General features: G+C 39.2%; 1 non-coding gene and 1 pseudogene across 1 annotated transcript; both read left to right on the forward strand.

The window, feature by feature from the left end:
• Positions 1-1,234: 1,234 nt before the first annotated feature.
• LOC127684827 (olfactory receptor-like protein OLF2) lies at positions 1,235-22,787 on the forward strand (annotated as a pseudogene).
• Positions 22,788-23,424: 637 nt separating this feature from the next.
• Positions 23,425-23,531, forward strand: LOC127686631 (U6 spliceosomal RNA). The gene has a single exon (XR_007978213.1). It is a non-coding gene; the product is annotated as a U6 spliceosomal RNA (small nuclear RNA).
• The last annotated feature ends 2,241 nt before the right edge of the window (positions 23,532-25,772 follow it).

Raw genomic sequence — 25,772 nt, forward strand, 5'->3', positions numbered from 1 at the left:
AGTTGAACCAACACCATTTGTTGAAAAGGCTATCTTTTTTCCATTGGATGTTTTCAGCTCCTTTGTCGAGGATCAAGTGGCCATAGGTGTGTGGGCTCATTTCTGGGTCTTCAATCCTGTTCCATTGATCCTCCTGCCTGTCACTGTACCAATACCATGCAGTTTTTAACACTATAACTCTGTAGTATTGCTTGAGGTCAGGGATACTGATACCCACAGAATTTCTTTTATTGTTGAGAATAGTTTTAGCTATCCTGGGTTTTTTTGTTATTCCAGATGAATTTGAGGATTGCTCTTTCTAACTCTGTGAAGAATTGAATTGGGATTTTGATGGGTATTACGTTGAATCTGTATATTGCTTTTGGCAAAATGGCCATTTTAACTATATTAATCCTGCTGATCCATGAGCATGGGAGGTTTTTCCATTTTTTGAGGTCTTCTTCCATTTTCTTCTTCAGAGTCTTGAAGTTCTTGTCATACAGATCTTTCACATGTTTGGTAAGAGTGACCCCAAGGTACTTTACACTGTTTGTGGCTATTGTAAAGGGGGTCATTTCGCTAATTTCTTTCTCAGCCTGATTATCCTTTGAGTATAGGAAGGCTACTGATTTGCTTGAGTTGATTTCATAACCTGCCACTTTGCTGAAGTTGTTTATCAGCTGTAGGAGTTCCCTAGTGGAGTTTTTTGGGTCACTTAGGTAGATTATCATATCATCTGCAAATAATGATAGTTTGACTTCTTCCTTTCCAATTTGTATCCCTTTTACCTCCTTATGTTGTCTAATTGCCTGAGCTAGTACCTCAAGTACAATATTGAAAAGATAAGGAGAAAGTGGGCAGCCCTGTCTAGTCCCTGATTTTAGTGGGATTGCTTCAAGTTTCTCTCCATTTAGTTTGATGCTGGCTACCAGTTTGCTGTATATTGCTTTTACTATGTTTAGGTATGGGCCTTGAATTCCTGTTCTTCTGTTCTTTCCAAGACTTGAAGCATGAAAGGATGCTGAATTTTGTCAAATGCTTTTTCAGCATCCAACGAAATGACCATGTGGTTTTTTTTTCTTTGAGTTTGTATACGGAAATCTGTCAATGCAATCCACTACATAAACAAACTTTTTTTTTTTTTTTTTTTGTTTTTAAGAGAGAGGCAAATAGTAAGGGAGGGAGAAGGATGCAGAGAAGAATGAGGGATTCAGGATCTGGTGTGGGGAAGGATAGGAGAGATGGCTAGATAACCATGAAAATGAATGAAATTTTGGAACTGATGGGGGTTAGAAGGTGAGGGACTATTTCCAGGAAGAGACAAAGACCTGGGATACAAGAGGCATCCAAGAATCAATGGGGGTGATTTTAGGCATGACTCACTTACTGGAGAAATGAAACCTGAAGGGGCTATCACCTGTGGCCAGACAGGAACCTTCAGTGGAGAAATAAAGATTTTTTTTTAATATTTTTATTTTCTATATTCTTTGTTTACATTTCAAATGATTTCCCCTCTCAAGGATCCCCCCTCCCCATATGTCCCATAAACCTTCTCTCCATCCATTTTCCAATCACCTCCCTCCTTTTTCTCTGTCCTTATATTTCCCTCCAATGCTAGATCAATCCTTTCCAGGATCAGGACCCTCTCCATACTTCTTCATGGGAGTCATTTGTTATGCGATTTGTGCCTTGGGTATTCAGGGCTTCTGGGCTAATTAATATCCACTTATCAGAGATTGCATTCCATGTGTATTCTTTTGTGATTGGGTTACCTCACTTAGGATGATATTTTCTAGATCAAACCATTTGCCTAAAAATTTTGTGAATTCATTGTTTCTCATTGCTGAGTAGTATTCCATTGTGTAAATATACCACATTTTCTGTATCCATTCCTCCTTTGAGGGGCATCTGGGTTCTTTCCAGCTTCTGGCTATTATAAATAAGGCTTGCTCCAACATAATGGAGCATGTGTCTTTATTGCATGCTGGGGAATCCTTTGGGTATATGCCCAGGAGAGGTATAGCAGGGTCCTCTGGAAGTGTCATGTCCAGTTTTCTGAGGAACCTCCAGACTGATTTCCACAGTGGTTGTACCATCTTATAGCCCCACCAGCAGTGGAGGAGTGTTCCTCTTTCTCCACATCCTTGCCAACACCTGCTGTCTCCTGAGTTTTTAATCTTAGCCATTCTGACTGGTGTAAGGTGAAATCTCAGGGTTGTTTTGATCTGCATTTCCCTAATGACTAATGATGTTGAGCACTTCTTAAGGTGCCTCTCCGCCATTCGAATTAATTCAGGTGAAAATCCTTTGTTAAGATCTGTACCCCATTTTTAATAGGGTTATTTGGTTCCCTGGGGTCTAACTTCTTGAGTTCTTTGTATATATTGGATATTAGCCCTCTATCAAAGGTAAATATCCTTTCCTAATTTGATGGTTGCCATTTTGTCCTTTTAACAGTGTCCTTTGCCTTACAGAAACTTTATAATTTTATGAGGTCCCATTTGTCAATTCTTGATCTTAAAGCATAAGCTATTGGTGATCTGTTCAGGAACTTTTCCCTGTGCCCATGTCCTCAAGGGTCTTACCCAGTTTCTTTTCTATTAGTTTCAGTGTGTCTGGTTTCACATGGAGGTCCTTAATCCACTTGGAGTGAAGTTTAGTACATGGAGATAAGAATGGATCAATTCGAATTCTTCTGCATGCTGACCTCCAATTGATCCAGCACCAATTGTTGAAAAGGCTATCTTTTTTCCACTGGATGTTTTTGGCTCCTTTGTCGAAGATCAAGTGACCATAGGTGTGTGGATTCATTTCTGGATCTTCAATTCTATTCCATTGGTCCACTTGTCTGTCACTGTGCCAATACCATGCAGTTTTTAACACTATTGCTCTGTAGTATTGCTTGAAGTCATGGATACTGATTCCCCCAGAATTTCTTTTATTGTTGAGAATAGTTTTAGCTATCCTGGGTTTTTTGTTATTCCAGATGAATTTGAGAATTGCTTTTTCTAACTCTGTGAAGAACTGAGTTGGGATTTTGATGGGGATTGCATTGAATCTGTAGATCACTTTTGGCAAGATGGCCATTTTAACTATATTAATCCTGACAATCCACGAGCATGGCAGATTTTTCCATTTTCTGAGGTCTTCTTCGATTTTCTTCTTCAGAGACCTGAAGTTCTTGTCATATAGATCTTTCACTTGTTTGGTTAGAGTCAACTAATTGAAGCTTTGGACCAATTAGATCTAATAGATATATATATATATAGAACATTCTATCCTAAAGCAAAAGAATATACCCTTTTCTCAGCACCTCATGGTACCTTCTCCAAAATCGACCTTATAATTGGTCACAAGACAAACCTCAACAAATATAAGAAGATCGAACTAATCCCATGCCTCCTATCAGATCACTATGGAGTAAAAGTGGTCTTCAATAGCAACAAAAACAACAGAAAACCCACATACACGTGGAAACTGAACAATATTCTACTCAATGATACCTTGGTCAAGGAAGAAATAAAGAAAGAAATTAAAGACTTTTTAGAACACAATGAAAATGAAGACACAACATACCCAAATCTATGGGACACAATGAAAGCAGTGCTAAGAGGAAAACTCATAGCCCTGAGTGCCTCCAAAAAGAAAATGGAGAGAGCATACACTAACAGCTTAATGACACACCTGAAAGCCCTGGAACAAAAAGAAGCTATTTCACCCAGGAGGAGTAGAAGGCAGGAAATCATCAAACTCAGGGCCAAAATCAATCAAGTAGGAACAAAGAGAACCATACAAAGAATCAACAAAACCAGGAGCTTGTTCTTTGAGAAAATCAACAAGATAGATAAACCCTTAGCCAGACTAATCAAAGGGCACAGAGACAGTATCCAGATTAACAAACTTAGAAATGAAAAGGGAGATATAACAACAGAAACTGAGGAAATTCAAAATATCATTAGATCCTACTACAAAAGCCTATATTCAACACAACTGGAAAATCTGGAGGAAATAGACAGATATCTGACACCAAAACTAAATCAGGATCAAATAGATCAACTAAACAGTCCCATAACACCTGAAGAAATAAAAAGGGTCATAGAAAGTCTCCCAACCAAAAAAAGCACGGGACCAGATGGCTTCAGTGCAGAGTTCTATCAGACCTTCATAGAAGACCTAACACCAATACTCTTCAAACTCTTCCACAAAATAGAAACAGAAGGAACTCTACCCAACTCGTTCTATGAAACCACAATTACGCTGATACCAAAACCACACAAAGATCCAACAAAGAAAGAATACTTCAGGCCAATTTCTCTTATGAATATTGATGCAAAAATACTTAATAAAATTCTTGCCAACCAAATCCAAGAACACTTCAAAACGATTATCCACCATGATCAAGTAGGCTTCATCCCAGGGATGCAGGGATGGTTCAATATAAGGAAATCAATCAATGCTATCTACTGCATAAACAAACTCAAAGAAAAAAAACATGATCATCTCATTAGATGCAGAAGAAGCATTTGACAAAATCCAGCATCCTTTCATGCTAAAAGTATTGGAAAGAACAGGAATTCAAGGCCCATACCTAAACATCATTAAACCGGTAGCCAACATCAAACTAAACGGAGAGAAACTTGAAGCAATCCCACTAAAATCAGGGACTAGACAAGGCTGTCCTCTCTCTCCATATTTTTTCAATATAGTACTTGAAGTTCTAGCTAGAGCAATTAGACAACATAAGGAGGTCAAGGGGAAACAAATTGGAAAGGAAGAATTCAAATTATCACTATTTGCAGATGACATGATAGTCTACTTAAGTGACCCAAAAACCTCCCCCAGAGAACTCCTACAGCTGAAAAACAACTTCAGCAAAGTGGCTGGTTATAAAATCAACTCAAGCAAATCAGTTGCCTTCCTATACTCAAAGGATAAGCAGGCTGAGAAAGAATTTAGGGAAATAACACCCTTCAAAATGAACTCCATTTTCTAAGCCACAACTCCACCTGCTTTCCTGGAGGCCATGCCTATAGCAGCTATAAATTACCCCACTCCACTCCCTGGGGTCTAGATTCAGGTCCACTTCAGCAAAAGTCCTAGCATGTGATGTGGAGTCTTGTAGAACTTTTAATAGATTATTTTTATTTATATGTATGGCTCAATGGCTATGCTTTTTTTTTTTTTTTTTTTTAGGTTCTTTTTTTTTTTTTTTTTTTATTCGATATAATTTATTTACATTTCAAATGATTTCCCCTTTTCTAGCCCCCCCACTCCCCGAAAGTCCCGCAAGCCCCCTTCTCTTCCCCTGTCCTCCCACCCACCCCTTCCCACTTCCCCGTTCTGGTTTTGCTGAATACTGTTTCACTGAGTCTTTCCAGAACCAGGGGCCACTCCTCCTTTCTTCTTGTACCTCATTTGATGTGTGGATTATGTTTTGGGTATTCCAGTTTTCTAGGTTAATATCCACTTATTAGTGAGTGCATACCATGATTCACCTTTTGAGTCTGGGTTACCTCACTTAGTATGATATTCTCTAGCTCCATCCATTTGCCTAAGAATTTCATGAATTCATTGTTTCTAATGGCTGAATAGTACTCCATTGTGTAGATATACCACATTTTTTGCATCCACTCTTCTGTTGAGGGATACCTGGGTTCTTTCCAGCATCTGGCAATTACAAATAGGGCTGCTATGAACATAGTAGAACATGTATCCTTAGTACATGGTGGGGAGTCTTCTGGGTATATGCCCAGGAGTGGTATAGCAGGATCTTCTGGAAGTAAGGTGCCCAGTTTTCGGAGGAACCGCCAGACTGATTTCCAGAGTGGTTGTACCAATTTGCAACCCCACCAGCAGTGGAGGAGTATTCCTCTTTCTCCACACCCTCTCCAACACCTGCTGTCTCCTGAATTTTTAATCTTAGCCATTCTGACTGGTGTAAGATGAAATCTTAGGGTTGTTTTGATTTGCATTTCCCTAATGACTAATGAAGTTGAGCATTTTTTAAGATGCTTCTCCGCCATCCGAAGTTCTTCAGGTGAGAATTCTTTGTTTAACTCTGTACCCCATTTTTTAATAGGGTTGTTTGGTTTTCTGCAGTCTAACTTCTTGAGTTCTTTATATATATTGGATATTAGCCCTCTATCTGATGTAGGATTGGTGAAGATCTTTTCCCAATTTGTTGGTTGCCGATTTGTCCTCTTGATGGTGTCTTTGGCCTTACAGAAACTTTGTAATTTTATGAGGTCCCATTTGTCAATTCTTGCTCTTAGAGCATACGCTATTGGTGTTCTGTTCAGAAACTTTCTCCCTGTACCGATGTCCTCAAGGGTCTTCCCCAGTTTTTTTCTATTAGCTTCAGAGTGTCTGGCTTTATGTGGAGGTCCTTGATCCATTTGGATTTGAGCTTAGTACAAGGAGACAAGGATGGATCAATTCGCATTCTTCTGCATGCTGACCTCCAGTTGAACCAGCACCATTTGTTGAAAAGGCTATCTTTTTTCCATTGGATGTTTTCAGCCTCTTTGTCGAGGATCAAGTGGCCATAGGTGTGTGGGTTCATTTCTGGATCTTCAATCCTGTTCCATTGATCCTCCTGTCTGTCACTGTACCAATACCATGCAGTTTTTAACACTATTGCTCTGTAGTATTGCTTGAGGTCAGGGATACTGATTCCCCCAGATTTCCTTTTGTTGCTGAGAATAGTTTTAGCTATCCTGGGTTTTTTGTTGTTCCAGATGAATTTTATAATTGCTCTTTCTAGCTCTGTGAAGAATTGCGTTGGGATTTTGATGGGTATTGCATTGAATCTGTATAGTGCTTTAGGCAAAATGGCCATTTTAACTATATTGATTCTGCCGATCCATGAGCATGGGAGGTTTTCCCATTTTTTGAGGTCTTCTTCCATTTCCTTCTTCAGAGTCTTGAAGTTCTTGTCATACAGATCTTTCACATGTTTGGTAAGAGTCACCCCAAGATACTTTATACTGTTTGTGGCTATTGTGAAGGGGGTCATTTCCCTAATTTCTTTCTCAGCCTGCTTATCCTTTGAATATAGGAAGGCCACTGATTTGCTTGAGTTGACTTTATAACCTGCCACTTTGCTGAAGTTGTTTATCAGCTGTAGGAGCTCTCTAGTGGAGTTCTTTGGGTCACTTAGGTAGACGATCATGTCGTCTGCAAATAATGATAGTTTGACTTCTTCCTTTCCAATTTGTATCCCTTTGACCTCCTTATGTTGTCGAATTGCCCGAGCTAGTACCTCAAGTACAATATTGAAAAGATAAGGAGAAAGGGGGCAGCCTTGTCTGGTCCCTGATTTCAGTGGGATTGCTTCAAGTTTCTCTCCATTTAGTTTGATGCTGGCTACCGGTTTGCTGTATATTGCTTTTACTATGTTTAGGTATGGGCCTTGAATTCCTGTTCTCTCCAAGACTTTAAGCATGAAGGGATGCTGAATTTTGTCAAATGCTTTTTCAGCATCCAATGAAATGACCATGTGGTTTTGTTCTTTGAGTTTGTTTATGTAGTGGATTGTATTGATGGATTTCCGTATATTGAACCAACCCTGCATTCCTGGGATAAAGCCTACTTGATCATGGTGGATGATCGTTTTGATGTGTTCTTGGATTCGGTTGGCAAGAATTTTATTGAGTATTTTTGCATCGATGTTCATAAGGGAAATTGGTCTGAAGTTCTCTTTCTTTGTTGGATCTTTGTGTGGCTTTGGTATCAGCATAATTGTGGCTTCATAGAAGGAATTGGGTAGTGTTCCTTCTGTTTCTATTTTGTGGAATAGTTTGAAGAGTATTGGTGTTAACTCTTCTTTGAAGGTCTGGTAGAATTCTGCACTGAAGCCATCTGGTCCTGTGCTTTTTTTGGTTGGAAGACTTTCTATGACTCCTTCTATTTCTTTAGGCATTATGGGACTGTTTAGATGGTCTAGTTGGTCCTGATTTAATTTTGGTATTTGGTATCTGTCAAGGAAATTGTCCATTTCCTCCAGATTCTCCAGTTGTGTTGAGTATAGGCTCTTGTAGTAGGATCTGATGATTTTTTGGATTTCCTCAGTTTCCGTTGTTATATCTCCCTTTTCATTTCTAAGTTTGTTAATTTGGATACTTTCTCTGTGCCCTTTGGTCATTCTGGCTAAGGGTTTATCTATCTTGTTGATTTTCTCAAAGAACCAGCTCCTGGTATTGTTGATTTTTTGTATGGTTCTCTTTGTTTCTACTTGATTGATTTCGGCCCTGAGTTTGATGATTTCCTGCCTTCTACTCCTCCTGGGCGAAATAGCTTCTTTTTGTTCCAGGGCTTTCAGGTGTGTCATTAAGCTGGTAATGTATGCTCTCTCCATTTTCTTTTTGGAGGCACTCAGGGCTATGAGTTTTCCTCTTAGCACTGCTTTCATTGTGTCCCATAGATTTGGGTATGTTGTGTTTTCATTTTCATTGTGTTCTAAAAAGTCTTTAATTTCTTTCTTTATTTCTTCCTTGACCAAGGTATCATTGAGTAGAGTATTGTTCAGTTTCCACGTGTATGTGGGCTTTCTGTTGTTTCTGTTGCTATTGAAGACCACTTTTACTCCATAGTGATCAGATAGGAGGCATGGGATTACTTCGATCTTCTTATATTTGTTGAGGTCTGTCTTGTGACCAATTATATGGTCGATTTTGGAGAAGGTACCATGAGGTGCTGAGAAAAAGGTATATTCTTTTGTTTTAGGATAGAATGTTCTATATATATCTGTTAAATCTAATTGGTCCAAAGCTTCAATTAGTTTCATTGTGTCCCTGTTTAGTTTCTGTTTTCCTGATCGGTCCATTGAGGAAAGTGCAGTGTTGAAATCACCCACAATTATTGTGTTAGGTGCAATGTGTGCTTTTAGTTTTAATAAAGTTTCTTTTACAAAAGAGGGTGCCCTTACATTTGGGGCATAGATGTTCAGGATTGTCAGTTCTTCTTTTTGTATTTTTCCTTTGACCAGCAAGAAGTGTCCCTCAGGGTCTCTTTTGATGACTTTGGGTTGAAAGTCAATTTTATCTGATATTAAAATGGCTACTCCAGCTTGTTTCCTGAGACCATTTGCTTGTAAAATTGTCTTCCAGCCTTTTACTCTAAGGTAGTGTTTGTCTTTGACCCTGAGGTGTGTTTCCTGTAAGCAGCAAAATGTAGGGTCCTGTTTACGTATCCATTCAGTTAGTCTGTGTCTTTTTATTGGGGCATTAAGTCCATTGATGTTAAGAGATATTAAGGAATAGTGATTGTTACTTCCTATCATTTTTGACGTTATTTCTTAAATTTGAATGCTTAACTTCTTTTGGGTTTGATGAAAGGTTACTATCTTGCTTTTTCCAGGGTGAAGTTTCCCTCCTTGTATTGGTGTTGTCCTCCTATTATCCTTTTTAGGGCCGGGTTTGTGGATAGATATTGGGTAAACTTGGTTTTGTCATGAAATATCTTAGTTTCTCCATTTATGGTGATTGAGAGTTTTGCTGGATATAGTAGTTTTGGTTGGCATTTGTGTTCTCTTAGAGTCTGCATGAGATCTGCCCAGGACCTTCTAGCCTTCATAGTCTCAGGTGAAAAGTCTGCTGTGATTCTGATAGGTCTTCCTTTATATGTTACTTGGCCTTTTTCTCTTACTGCCTTTAGTATTCTTTCTTTGTTTAGAACATTTGGTGTTTTGATTATTATGTGACGGGAAGTATTTCTGTTCTGGTCCAGTCTGTTTGGAGTTCTGTAGGCTTCTTGTATATTCATGGGCATCTCTCTCTTTAGGTTAGGGAAGTTTTCTTCCATAATTTTATTGAAGATATTTGCTGGCCCTTTAAGTTGTAAATCTTCACTCTCCTCTATGCCTATAATCCTTAGGTTTGGTCTTCTCATTGTGTCCTGGATTTCCTGGATATTTTGGGTTACAAGCTTTTTGCATTTTGCATTTTCTTTAACTGTTGAGTCCATGGTTTCTATGGAATCTTCAGCATCTGAGATTCTTTCTTCTATCTCTTGTATTCTGTTGTTGATATTTGTATCTCTGTCCCCTGATTTCTTCCCAAGGCTTTCTATCTCCAAAGTTGTCTCCCTTTGAGTTTTCTTAGTTGTTTCTACTTCTGATTTTAGATCCTGGATGGTTTTGCTTAGCTCCTTCACTTGCATGTTTGTGTTTTCCTGTAATTCTTTAAGAGATTTTTGTGTTTTTTCTTTCATGAGCTCAGCCTGTTGACCAAAGTTCTCCTGTATTTCTTTAAGAGATTTTTGTGTTTCGTCTTTCATGACCTCAGCCTGTTGAGCAAAGTTCTCCTGTATTTCTTTAAGTGTTTTTTGCATTTCCTCCTTGTTGGCTTTTGTATTCTCCTGGATTTCTTTCAATGATTTTTGTGTTTCCCTTGCAAGGGCTTCTACCTTTTGATCCATTGTCTCCTGAATTTCTTTATGTATGACCTTCATGTGTTCCTGTACCAGCATCATGACCAGTGATTTTAAATCCAAATCTTGTTTTACTGGTGTGATGGGGTATCCAGGACATGTTGGTAGAGGAGAATTGGGTTCAGATGTTGCCATATTGCCTTGATTTCTGTTAGTGACGTTCCTGCGTTTGCCTTTTGCCATCTAGATCTCACTGGTGTTAGTTTATCTTGTCAGTGCTGGACTCACCAGTGCAAGCTGCCCCTTCCCAGTTGGCCTCTGGTGCACAGCTTACCTCCTGCACTGCTTGTAGACAGTGTGCTGCTGCCCAGGCTGTTCAGATCCCAAAGCAGGCACCCGAAGGCTCCCGCTGGGGCCCGCTGGATTCACTGGAGCACACTGACTTCTCCCAGCTGGCCGCCCGGAAGCCCAGCTAGCCACTTGCAGGACTTGGAGATGTAATGCTGCTGCCCAGACTGATCTGGATCCGGAAGCGGAGAGAGTAGAGCTAAGGGCTTCTGCCTGAGGCCTTGCCCCAGATTGTGTCTGTGGAGCAGATGGAGCCCGTGTGCACTCCCAGGGAGTGCCGACAGTGTATGCTACTGTGACCTCCCCTGAGTTCCGCTCACTCCGCTGGGCAGCCGATCTGCCAACCGGGCTATCGCACACAAGGTTAGCCTGGCCGCCCAGTCCCTGAGTCCAGGCAAAAGCCTGGGAGGCCAAGGTCCGAGCAAAGTTCCCCTACGGCTTTGACTGTTAATTGGGTTTGCCAGGTGACTAGGATGGCGGGCGTGTGCGCCCGCGCTCCCTGAAAGCGCCGGGAGAGTCTGCTTTGCTAACAATCACCTGGGCGGGTTGACTCACAGATGGCCCACCAAGCCGCCCACTTCTTGGGGTCAGTCCTGTGCCTTTTGGGGCCTGGACCCCCGCTTTGTTAGCCTTAGGCTATGCCTGTTACAGGTCTGCCCGCCTGAGCTCTCTGTCGTCCTGCAGGCAAAATGGTGGCGGCGCGCTCGCAGGCCTGGGCAAAAAACCTCCTGGTTGGGTTGGCACCCAGATGGCCCCCCGACCCGCCCAGGGCCTGGGTGCAGGCCAACGCCCGTCGGGCTCAGACCACCGCGGTGTTGGCCTCGGATTGTTTGTGTACCTCAGTCTGTCCGATTCCTGGAGTACGGAACCAAGATGGATCCTCCTCTCCTGACTGGTGGGAGGCCGAGTTCTGAAGTGGCCTCCGTGCAGGAAAGGCGCCGCACAACTGCAGCTGCTTGCTGTCCGGCTGGTCAGCGAAGGTCAGTGGTCGTGGGCGCAGGGCCTATCTGGTCCCTGTGACGCCTTGGTTCCACTGCTGATGGCCCTTCAGCTGGAGCAGCCACTGCTGCCGCTGCTGCCGCCGCCGCCGCCGCCGCCGATTGGCTCAATGGCTATGATTTGTGAGAGTAACATTCTACTTTAGCCTTGTCTTTCTGGAGTTCTAAGTATCTTTCCTGTTTGCATGTTTATTTATTCGTCCAGAAATGGAAATCTCTCTCTCTCTCTCTCTCTCTCTCTCTCTCTCTCTCTCTCTCTCTCTCTCACTCTTTCTCCCTCTCTTCCCCCCCTCTCTCTGAACTTCCTAATCACATTTATTTTTTATTAGATATATTCTTTATTTACATTTCAAATCATTCCCCCTTTCCTGGTCAATTCCCCCCTGAAAATCCCATAAGCCATTTTCTTCCCCTTGTTCCCCCATCAACCCTCTCCTGCCCTGGTATCCCCTACACTGCTCCATCAAGCCTTTCCAGGACCAAGACCCTCTCTTCCCTTTGATGTCCAACAAGGCCATCCTCTGCTGCCTATTCATTTGGAGCCATGGGTAACAACATGTGTACTCTCTGGTTGATGGTTTTTTCACTGGCAGCTCTGGGAGTCCTAGGTGGCTCATATTGTTGTTCCTCCTATAGTGCTAGAAACCCCTTCATTGGAAAACTATCTCATAATGTCTTTGAATACATATTCTGTATTTAGTTGTTTATTTAGGTCTTTATTTAAACACTAACTCATTATTATATCTTTACACATGATCTAAGTTTCTTGGATGTTCTAGTCCTAAGTGTTTTGATTATTGCTACTTAATAAATTTGGATTTTCTTAATTGAATCACAGTTGTGGTACTCTGTCATGTTCTCTTCCTGATATTTTTTTTTCTTCAAGATCTTCAATTTATGCAGCTTCTAATGTAATGTGATATATATTTATATATTATATGCATATTACATATAATACATATTATATGAATAAAATGAAGATGAGGCTATATGGTTGGGTTAACTTAGAAAACCTAGTTGTAAGTCTACCATCTAAGGCCTAAGCTTTGAGATATTAGCAGGTGTCTATGTAATTTTGGCGGAACAAGCTGGTTAAGGAGTAACTCATACCAGATTAATTTTCAGCATTAATTAACACACAGAATACTAATAACTAATTTTTATATAAGCTCCTGCTTGTGCTTGTCAACTCCTTTCCTGTCTTTCTTACATTGTGATCAATAATGAGGAAGCAAAGCCAAATAAATGCTTCCATTCCCTACATTTTTAGGTCTTAGGTTTTTATCACAGCAAACGTAACCATAACTAGGAAAGAAATTGAAACCAGGATGGTGCAGTATTGTTGAGACAGATCTGACATTGTTGTTTTGGCAAGGGTGGTGGAATGACTTTGAAGACTATTGAAACTTTCTGGGGAAAGAAAAGAGCCATTGAGTCTTGAAACTTCAGTCAGCTGTGATGTAGGTCCTTAGAATATAAGAGTAATAAAAGCAATGCAGATGACAAAGTGCTGACTTCTGAAATTTCAGAAGTGAACAAAGTCTGCACTGGGCCATTTGTATGAAGAGTCTGTGGTATCTGGTCAACTGTAGCTGAATAACTGGATGTGATTATCAAGAGATTAGAGCCACGAAAGTAAAACAGTTGTATTGTTGGAACAATGAAAACTGATAGTCTGGGGTTGATTATGGAAAGGCCCTGATCATTGAGATCAAATATTCTGGGAAGGTTTTTCTCAGAATCTGTAGAGAAAGTATAATCCAACAAAATGTCTTCTCTCCCAAAGGATCACATGCAAGAAAAAAAAATGACCCATCCAGAATGCTAACACCCCTGTGATAAAGCATGTTATGTTTGGAGAACAGACATATCTTTAGTACACGCCTTTAATTCCTAACAGCGAAGGTAGTGTTAGTTTGTAGAAGCCACATGTTTGAAAATGATGTCTATTTGAGCAGCAGCAAAATGATAAATCAGAGAAAGATTTGGCAGAATGAGGGTACAACCATCTTATACAAGAGGAACACATGAAAGACAGGCTATTTAAGATTAACAGAAGAATGGATACAGAAAATGTGGTACATTTACACAGTGGGATACTACTCAGCTATTAAAAACAATGAATCCATGAAATTCTTAGGCAAATGGATGGAACTAGAAAATACCATCCTTAGTGAGGTAACCCAATCACAAAAGAACACACTTGGTATGTACTGACTGATAAGTCAATATTAGTCTAAAAGCTCAGAATGCCCAAGATAAAGTTCATGACCAAATGAAGCTCAAGAAGAAAGACCAAAGTGTGGATACTTTAAGCCCCCTTCAAAGGCTAGCTCTATTTCTTAAAGAAGCAGATGGAAGTCAAAGAGGATAGCATTCTACCAATATTGAAGGAGAGGTGATTATTGTTTATAGAACATTTTGGTACTTTTTGATTGCCCACAATATTTCATTTTCCAATTTATAAAAAGATGCTACAAGTAATAACATTTTAGGATATAGAAAAATCTCCTTTAAAATAAACAATAAAGAAAAACCAACAAAAAGTTATTCCTAATGCACATTTTGAAAATGAGATAATCTTCATGTTGCACAGGTAGAACCATCCCCGCCACTCAGAGGATCACTCCCAGAACCCTCTAGCAGAAGTCTTCTGGTTTCTGTCTCCTAGTTGGGACCACCATCTGCCACCGCAGCCATATCCAAATGGTGCACAGAGGTAGTTAACCACACAGGAGTGCAGAGAGGCCAGACAGCACAGGTAAGACCACCCCTGCTGCTCAGAGGAAACAGCTAGAAACCCTGAGGACACAATAGCCTAGGAGCAGCCTGTGACAGGAGTCCTCCTATTTTCACCTGCACCTAGAGTTGGTCTAGGTCACAGAACTTCATACCCCAATAAAACCATAATAGAGCTGGTCTCACAGGAGTACCTATATACCTGTGTACACAGAAAGAATATCCAGGAGGATAGATACAGAGGCTTCCATGACAGATAAGGCACAGTCAGAGACAGCAACACCAGCTAATACCAGAGATAACCAGATAGTAAAAGACAAAAGCAAGAATATTACTAACAGAAACCAAGGTAACATGGCACCATCTAAACCAAGATCTTCCACAACAGAAAGTTCTGTATACTCCAACACACTAGAAAAACTAGATCTGGATTGAAAATTACATCTCCTGATGCTGATAGAGGATTTCAAGAAGGACATAAATAACTCCCTTATAGAAGTACAGGAGAACAGCAGTCAACAGGGAGAAGTCCTTAAAAAGGAAACACAAGAATCCCTTAAAGAATATAGGAGAACATAGGTCAACAGGTAGAAGCCCATAAAGAGGAAACACAAAAATCCCTTCAAGAATTACAGGAAAACACAAACAAACAAGTGAAGGAACCTTGAACCTGAACATCACCATCCAGGATCTAAAAACAGAAGTAGGAACAACTAAGAAAGCACAAAGGGTGACAACTCTGGAGATAGAAAGCCTTGGAAAGAAATCAGGAGTCATAGATACAAACATTGACAACAGAATACAAGAGATAGAAGAAAATCTCTGGTGCTGAAGATACCATAGCAAGCATTGAATCAACAGTCAAAGAAAATGCAAAATGAAAAAAGCTTGGGAAAGCATTTGGAATGTAAACAAAGAATATAAAAAATAAAAAAAGAAGATAAAAAAGAAAAAAAAGAAATTAATATATGACTAGAAAAAAAAAAAAAGAAAAGAAAAAAGAAAAAAAGCTTGTAACCCAAAACATCCAGGAAATCCAGAACACAATTAGAAGACCAAACATAATGCTTATAGGTATAGAACAGAACTAAGATTTACAACTTAAAGGGCCAGTAAATATCTTCAACAAATTTTAGAAGAAAACTTCCCTAACCTAAAGAGAGAGATGTCCAGGAACATATAAGAAGTCTAGAGAACTCCAACCATACTGGACCAGAACAGAAATACCTCCTGTCACATAATAATCAAAACACCAAATATACTAAACAAAGGAAGAATATTAAAAGCAGTAAGAGAATAAGGTCATGTAACATATAAAGGAAGACCTATCAGAATTAATCAGACTTCTCTGAAATTAACCAGAGTCCCTGAAAGCAAGAAGATCCTGGGCAGATCTCATACAGACCCTAAGAGAACACAAATGCCAGCCTAGACTACTATACCCAGCAAAACTCTCAATCACCATAGATGGAGAATCCAAGATATTCCATGATAAAAGCAAATTTACACAATATCTTTCCACAAATCCAGCCCTAAAAAGGATAATAGATAGAAAATGACAATATAAGGAGGGCAAATACACCCTAGAAAAAGCAAGATAGCAGTCTTCTTTCAACAAACCCAAAAGAAGATAACCACACAAACATAAAAATTACATCAAAAATAAGAGGAAGCCACAATCACTATTCCTTGATATCTCTTAAAATTAATGGATTCAAGTACCCAATTAAAAGACATAGACTAACAGACTAGATACATAAACTGGACCGAGCACTTTGCTGCATACAGGAAATGGACCTCAGTGTCAAAGACAAACAAAACTTCAGAGTAAATGGCTGGAAAACAATTATTGAAGCAAATGGTTCTAGGAAACAATCTGTAGTAACTATTCAAATATGTGATAAAATTGACTTTCAATTGCAAGTCATCAAAAAAGACATATAAGGACACTTCACACTGATGAAATGAAAAAAAAATCTACCTAGAAGAACCCTCAATTCTGAACACCTATGCTCCAAATGAAAGGGCATCCTCATTCATAAAGGAACCTTTACTAAAGTTCAAAGCACACATTGCATCTCCTATAATAATTGTGGATATAACTTCAAAACTCCACTCTCTTCAATGGACAAATCAGGGAAACACAAACTAAACAGAGACACAGTGAAACTAACTGAAGTTTTGAACCAAATGGATTTAACACACACACACACACACACACACACACACACACACACACACACACACACACGTGTACAAATATATATAATTTCATCCTAAATCAAAATAATACACCTTCTTCTCAGCACCTAATGGTACCTTCTCCAAAACTGACATTATCATTGGTCACAAAACAGACCTCAGCAGATATTAGAACATCAAACTAATCCCATGCCTCCTATCAGACCACTATGGGGTAAGGGTAGTCTTCAATAGCATCAAAAACAACAAAAGCCAACATACACATGGAAGCTGAACAGTTCTCTCCTCAATGATAATGTGGTCAAGGAAGAAATAAGGAAAGAAATCAAAACCTTTTTAGAATTTAATGAAAATGAAGACACAACATACTCAAATTTATGGAACGCAATCAAAGCAGTGTTAAGAGGAAAACTCATAGCTCTGAGTACCTCCAAAAAGAAGTTGGAGAGAGCATACACTAGCAGCTTAACAGCACACCTGAAAGCTCTAAAACAAAAAGAAGTTAATTACAGAAGAGGAGTAGAAGGCAGGAAATCATCAAACTCAGTACTGAAATCAACCAGGTAGAAACAAAAGGACTATACAAATAATCAACAAAACCAGGAGATGGTTCTTTGAGAAAATCAGCAAGATTGAAAATGCTTGGACAGCCTAACCAGAGGGCACAAAGACAATATCCAAAGTAACAAAACTGAGGAAATTTAAAAAACCATCAGATGTTGTAACTAGGAGACCGTCCAGGGTCTCAGCTCAGGTGTGCAACCCCATAGACCACAGCTTGATGAAAGACCATTGCAAAAGTGTGAGGTTTTAGTTATGAGGGTAGATCCACACGCTTGGGGTTGTGCCACCGCACAGGGAGAGGCAACAACCCCAAACGCAGAAAACATATACTTTTTATACTTTATAGAGGGCAGTCCCCAGTAATAGGGCTAGTTGGCTTAATCTGATTGGTGAAATAGAAGACAAAGGATCTCTTCAGACATTAGTTGGTTTATTCAAGTGGGTGTTCTTGGCTAAGTTAGCCAATTTTCCTCATCCAGCTCTGCACCTGGCCTTGAGAAGCCCTTGAGAGAGAGCCAGGTTAATAAGTTCCTTAGAGGGGGAAGAATTGGGTGGTCTGGGAGATTATGCTGACATATTTCCTTCTCCGAACTTATCAAGAGGAGGGGTAGGGGGAATTTTTTTCACGAACAGTTATATTTGTTTTGGCTAGTCTCAACTAGGCCTGACCACCCCAACCACCAAGCTTTGTGTTCATATTCCCAACACCTTGCTTTATAGCTATTTATGGAGCATGTTTCCTTCACAGATCCTACTATAAAAGCCTATATTCAACACAGCTGGAGAATCTGCATGAAATGGATGATTTCTTAGAGAGATACCAAATACCAAAGTTAAATCAGGATCTGATAGACCATCTAAACAGTCCCATAACCCCTAAAGTAATAAAAGTGGTCGTTGAAAGTCTCCCAAACAAATAAAAACACAGGACAAAATGGTTTTAGTGCAGAATTCTATCAGACCTTCAAAGAAGACCTAACACTAATACTCTTCAAACTGTTCCATAAAGTAGAAACAGAAGGAACACAGCCCAACTCATTCTATGATGCCACCAAAACCAAACAATAATCCAACAAATAAAGAGAACTTCACACCTATTTTCCCTTATGAATATCAATGCAAAAATACTCAATAAAATTCTTGCCAACCAAATCTAAGAATACATCAAATTGATCATTCACCACAATCAAGTTGGCTTCATCCCAGGAATGCAGGGATGATTCAATATACAGAAATCCATCAATGTAATCCGCTACATAAACAAACTCAAAGAAAAATAAAACACATGGTCTTCTCATTAGATACTGAAAAAGCATTTGAAAAAATTCAGCATCCTTTCATGTTAAAAGTCTTGGAAAGATCAGGAATTAAATGCCCATAACTAATCATAGTAAAAGCAATATATAGCAAACCAGTAGCCAACATCAAACTAAATAGAAAGAAACTTGGTCAATCCCACTAAAATCAGGGACTAGACAAGGCTGCCTCCTCTCTCCATATCTTTTCAATATAGTACTTGAAGTTCTAGCTAGAGCAATTATACAACAAATGGAAGTCAAATGATACAAATTGGAAAGAAAAGTCAAATTATCACTGTTTGCAGATGATATAATAGTATACTTAAGCAACCCAAAATCTCCACCAGAGAATTCCTACAGCTGATAAACAACTTCAGCAATGTAGCCTGATAAAAAGTTAACTTAAACAAATCCATTGCCTTCCCATACTCAAATGATATTCAGGCAGAGAAAGAAATTAGGGAAACAACACCCTTCACAATAATCACAAACAAGATAAAGTATCAAAAGCAATCTACAGACTCAATTCAATTCTGCATAGCCCTGACTGTCCGGGAAATCACTCTGTAGACCAGGCTGGCCTTGAACTCAGAAATCCAGCTGGCTCTGCCTCCCAAGTGCTGCCATTAAAGGAGTGAGCCACCATCGTCTGGCCCCAAAATACAACTTACATATCAAATCATTCCCAAGAAGAAGGAAGGAGAGGGCCTTGGTCCTGGAAAGTCTTGATGCAGCATTGTAGGGGATTACCACGACAGAGAACTGGGAGGGGATTGATTGGGGAATAGGCAGAGGGAAGAGGGTTTATGGGACTTATGGGGGGGGGGGGGAGCCGGGAAAGGGAAAATCATTTGGAATGTAAACAAAGAATATAGAAAATAACAAAAAAAAGAAAAAAGAAATGTAAATAAAGAATATATCTAATAAAAAAAGATAATCTCCCTATGTCCATGAAGTTAATGCCAGATCTTATGTAACAAAACACTGTTAAATGACCCCTTTCTCATGCAGTATCCCATGCTAGTAATAACACTTAAGATGATTTGTGTAATGAGATATGAGAAAATAGAAAAAAGTCTATCAGTTTCTCAAGAGTATACGTCATAAAACAATTAAAATGAGTATGTTTTGTAGGGTGTTTAAGAGTACATTCAGACAGTTATGAAAAACTATGTAGGATTATTATTATTTTAAATTGTAAATGTTGGAGATTATTTAAAGATTGGAGAGGTAGAATGAAATCAGCAGGCTAGGGATGTGATTATAGACAGGGAAATATCTGTTTCATTGAGTGTCACTATAATTCTCAATAAGTGTTTATCCCTTACCAACAGAAGTATCATGTGTCAAGTATGAAGATGATAGCCATGAATACAGTTGTTGAGTATTCCCCAGAAAATATTGAGCCCAGAAGCTAATTAGGATATACCAAATTAGAAAGGCTTGACCTGAAGGGAATTGTGTCCCATCAGTAGCAGTTGAACATAAGAGTGATCATCCAGTTTGTTCTGGAATTACAGGTAAAGATTGATAGACTCACTGGACTCAGGTAGGTTTATGAATGGCTACTTGCAAGTCTAGGAGAAGAACACTGTTATTTATTTGAATATGAACAACACAGTTGACAAAAGAATGACTTCATGGCTCATCTAGTCATGTGGTTACATAAATCATGCCAACTAAAGAACAGAGACAGGCATTTTTAGATATTTTTAATCTGACTGCCTTTACTTGCTTGTAGAAGGTTGGTAAATGTAGATGATATTTAATGTTTATTAAGGCAAATATTATCAGGCAATTTCCTTTTCTTTTTTTCTTTTTTAATCTTCTTTCCCAGCACTATATATTAACTTCTTTTTTTTTTTCTATATTCTTTGTTTACATTCCAAATGCTTTCCCCTTTCCCGGTTTCCCTCTTCCCATTGGTCTCATAAGCCCTCTTCCCTCCACCCATTCCCTAATCACCCCTCCCATTTCTCTGTCATGGTACTCCCTTGCAATGCTGGATCAAGTCCTTTCTTTCTTTCTTTCTTTCCTTCTTTCTTTCTTTCTTTCTTTCTTTCTTTCTTTCTTTCTTTCTTTCTTTCTTTCTTTCTTTCTTTCTTTCTTTTGTTTTTTTGTTTTTTTTTGTGTTTTTTTGGATTTTTAGTTTTTTCGAGACAGAGTTTCTCTGTATACTCCTGGATGTCCCGGAACTCACTCTGTAGACCAGGCTGGCCTCGAACTCAGAAATCCACCTGTCTCTGCCTCCAAGAGTGCTGGGATTACAGGCCGGTGCCACCATCGCCCAGCAAGCAAGTCTTTTCAGAACCAGGGCCCTCTCCTTCCTTCTTCTTGGGTATTATTTGATATGCTAATTATGTCTTGAGAATTCAGAGCTTCTGGGCTAATTAATATCCACTTACCAGTGATTGCATTCCATATGTATTTTTTTGTGATTGGGTTACCTCACTTAGGATGATATTTTCCAGATCAAACCATTTGCCTAAAAATTTGGTGAATTCATTGTTTCTTTCTTTTTTTTAAAAATTTTATTCTATATATTTTTTATTTACATTTCAAATGATTTCCCCTTTTCTGGTTTCCCACTCCCCGAAAGTCACATAAGCCCCCTTCCCTCCCTCTGTTCTCCCACCCATCTCTTTCCACTTCCCTGTTCTGGTTTTGTCTTATACTGCTACACTGGGTCTTTCCAGAACTAGGGGCCACGCCTCCGTTCTTCTTGTACCTCATTTGAAGTGTGGGAATTCATTGTTTCTAATTGCTGAGTAGTATTCCATTGTGTAAATATACCACACTTTCTGTATCCATTCCTCCTTTGAGGGGCATCTGGGTTCTTTCCAGCTTCTGGCTATTATAAATAAGGCTGCTATGTACAAAATGGAGCATGTGTCTTTATTGCATGCCAGGGAATCCTTTGGGTATATGCCCAGGAGAGGTATAGCAGGGTCCTCTGGAAGTGTCATGTCCAGTTTTCTGAGGAACCTCCAGACTGATTTACAAAGTGGTTGTACCATCTTACAGCCCCACCAGCAGTGGAGGAGTGTTCCTCTTTCTCCACATCCTTGCCAACACCTGCTGTCTCCTGAGTTTTTGACCTTAGTCATTCTGACTGGTGTAAGGTGGAATCTCAGGTTTGTTTTGATTTGCATTTCCCTAATGACTAATGATGTTGAGCACTTCTTAAGGTGCCTCTCGGCCATCCGAATTTCTTCAGGTGAAATTTCTTTGTTTAGATTTGTACCCCATTTTTTAATAGAGTTATTTGGTTAACTTCTTGAGTTCTTTGTATATATTGGATATTAGCTCTCTGTCAGATTTAGGGTTGGTAAAGAACCTTTCCCAATTTCTTGGTTGCCATTTTGCCTTTTGACAGTGTCCTTTGCATAACAGACACTTTGTAATTTTATGAGGTCCCATTTGTCAATTCATAAAAGGGAGTTTGGTAGTCAGTGAGTCGATTTCAAAGACCGGATTATCAGCCAGGCCATAGGAATCCCTGTGAAGAGAGAAAAGGAGGGAGTTCAGAGCAAACTGCTTCTTGAGAACCATCTTAAGTAGCTTGGTTTTTCCTGGTCTGGGTTACTAGGAAGGAGGAGAGTTTCAGAAGTATAGTAAATTGCCAAGTGAGATTATCAACTTCTGTACAGGGTGTTCTGCAAATTCTCAGGAGACATTTCTTGCCTCTGTCTGTAAAATTTTGTTTTACCGATTTCACTGAGTCGCTGCAGCAGATCAGTACAAGGACATCAGCAATGTCCTGATGTTTGTTACCAACTTCTGGCTGGAATTTATGTATTAGCAATGATAGATACTCTGATGCACAGTGTATTAACAGTTGGGTTATGTTTCTGTAGGTCAAATGAGAGTAATCATTTCTTATGTGATATTCCAACTATCCATTTATTATCTTGTTCAGATATACATGTCAGTGAATTAGCATTATTTGTGTTTTTGGGGTTTGTGGAGTTGTACACTATTTCAGGACTTCATGTCTCTTACTGTTATATTATCACATCAGTCTTGAAGATGTGAAGTCAATTATGATGAGGGCAGATTCAAAGATTTCTCCACCTGTGCCTACAACCTGACTGCAGTTGCAATTTTTCAAGGAACTCTGCTCTTTATGTATTTCTGGCCAAGTTTTTCATAATCATTATATCAAGATAAAACAATCTCATAGTTTTATACTCTGGTGATTCCTATGCTCAACCCTCTGATTTATAGCCTGAGAAACAAGGGTGTGAAAGAAGTCCTGTTCAAACCAAGAAGTAAAAGATCATTTAAATAATTGTATTATATCTGTGTATGTGCAATATATAGTAGGAGTGATTGTTGTAAAATTATACTGCATGAATCATAAAGAATCTGTGTCATCTAATTTATTTGATTAAAATACATATTTCTCTTATATTTTAGAGACAAGATAATGTTATTGATGTACCAATGATTCATGTTTCATTATTTATTATTTCAGTTATAAAAATAATTGTTTTTTATTCAATTTTAATTTCATTATGATTTCCTGAATTACACTGCTTTTCTTTTTATATTATATATATTTTTATTGAATCTCCAAGGAATCTCTTGACTCTTAAAAATGAATCTTTATTAGGTGAAAGAAGGACATTAATGGCATATTCTAAACATTCATAATTTTTAAGGAAAGAATAATATACCCTTTTCTGCTGTAAAATGTATTAGTAATCTAGAGCAAAATCTTTATACCCAATGTCCATAATAAAAAGTTTCTTGAATGAGGACCTGTTAAATTTATTTTTGACCTTCAGGGAAAATTGACAAGGGATACAAAATTGGTGATTATTAACTGGGGCCTGTGAGAATGCTCCCTGCGATGACATCAAAGAATTATTTTGAAAAATCTCTTGTGGGATCACAAAAGACAATTGAAAAAAGAAAGAAGGAGAGTGCTCGCTTCGGCAGCACATATACTAAAATTGGAACGATACAGAGAAGATTAGCATGGCCCCTGCGCAAGGATGACACGCAAATTCGTGAAGCATTCCATAATTTTTACCCATCAAAATCCCATCTCAATTCTTCACAGAGTTAGAAAGAGCAATTATCAAATTCATCTGGAATAACAAAAAACCCAGGATAGCTAAAACTATTCTCAGCAACAAAAGAAATTCTGGGGGAATCAGTATCCCTGACCTCAAGCAATACTACAGAGCAATAGTGTTAAAAACTGCTTGGTATTGGTACAGTGACAGGCAGGCGGATCAATGGAACAGGATTGAAGATCCAGAAATGAACCCATACACCTATGGCCACTTGATCCTCGACAAAGGGGCTGAAAACATCCAATGGAAAAAAGATAGCCTTTTCAACAAATGGTGCTGGTTCAACTGGAGGTCAGCATGCAGAAGAATGCGAATTGATCCATCCTTGTCTCCTTGTACTAAGCTCAAATCCAAATGGATCAAGGACCTCCACATAAAGCCAGACACTCTGAAGCTAATAGAAAAGAAACTGGGGAAGACCCTTGAGGACATCAGTACAGGGAGAAAATTTCTGAACAGAACACCAATAGCGTATGCTCTAAGATCAAGAATTGACAAATGGGACCTCATAAAATTACAAAGTTTCTGTAAGGCAAAGGACACCATCAATAGGAAAAATCGGCAACCAACAAATTGGGAAAATATCTTCACCAATCCTACATCAGATAGAGGGCTAATATCCAATATATATAAAGAACTCAAGAAGTTAGACTCCAGAAAACCAAACATCCCTATTAAAAAATGGGGTACAGAGTTAAACAAAGAATTCTCACCTGAAGAGCTTCGGATGGCGGAGAAGCATCTTAAAAAATGCTCAACTTCATTCGTCATTAGGGAAATGCAAATCAAAACAACCCTGAGGTTTCATCTTACACCAGTCAGAATGGCTAAGATTAAAAATTCAGGAGACAGCAGGTGTTGGAGAGGGTGTGGAGAAAAAGGAACACTCCTCCACTGCTGGTGGGGTTGCAAATTGGTACAACCACTCTGGAAATCAGTCTGGCGGTTCCTCCGAAAACTGGGCACCTCACTTCCAGAAGATCCTGCTATACCACTCCTGGGCATATACCCAGAGGATTCCCCACCATGTAATAAGGATACATGCTCTACTATGTTCATAGCAGCCCTATTTATAATTGCCAGGTGCTGGAAGGAACCCAGGTATCCCTCAACAGAAGAGTGGATGCAAAAATTGTGGTATATCTACACAATGGAGTACTATTCAGCAATTAGAAACAATGAATTCATGAAATTCTTAGGCAAATGGATGGACCTAGAGAACATCATACTAAGTGAGGTAACCCAGACTCAAAAGATGAATCATGGTATGCACTCACTAATAAGTGGATATTAACCTAGAAACCTGGATTACCCAAAACATAATCTACACATCAAATGAGGTACAAGAAGAAAGGAAGAATGGCCCCTTGTTCTGGAAAGACTTAATGAAGCAGTATTCAGCAAAACCAGAACGGGGAAGTGGGAAGGGGTGGGTGGGAGGACAGAGGGAGAGAAGAGGGCTTACGGGACTTTTTGGGAGTGGGGGGGCTAGGAAAGGGGAAATCATTTGAAATGTAAATAAAAAATATACCGAATAAAAAAAAATTAAAAAAAAAAGAAAGAAGGAGAAGGGAGGCGATAATCACATACAAACACACACACACACACACACACACACACACACACACACACACACACACACACACTCTTCTGGATGAATCAAGCTTCATCAAGCTTAAACAAGCAAGTTGCCCCCTCACCCCTGACACACATCTTATACACCCAAGCAAAATCATTCAAGCAGTATAGAAATTACAATGTGACAATATTTTATTTTTTTATTGATTGCCTATTAAAAAAAACCAGTATGTTTGCCCAATACCTTTACACGAATAAACATTATGTAGTACAGGCTTTAAAAAAGAACAGATTATTCCCAAGATCCCATATAAATTTGTAACAAAGCAGTCTGTTATAGGTAACAAAACGTGAAAAAGCAAGATAGTTTTCCCAGCCAGTTTTTCTTTTTTCTCTTTTTGCTTTCTTTTTTTATTAGATATTCACTTTATTTACACTTTAAATGTTAGCCCCTTTCCTCATTTCCCCTCTGAAAACCCCCTATCCCATCCACTTCTCCCTGCTTATCAAGCCACCTACTCTCACTTTCATGTCCTGGCATTCCCCTACACTGGGGCATCAAGCCTTCACAGACCAAGAACCTCTCCTCTCATTGATGTCTGGAAAGGCCATCC

The sequence above is a fragment of the Apodemus sylvaticus genome, chromosome 5 (genome assembly GCF_947179515.1).
Source record: "Apodemus sylvaticus chromosome 5, mApoSyl1.1, whole genome shotgun sequence".
In the NCBI taxonomy this organism is placed as follows: domain Eukaryota; kingdom Metazoa; phylum Chordata; class Mammalia; order Rodentia; family Muridae; genus Apodemus; species Apodemus sylvaticus.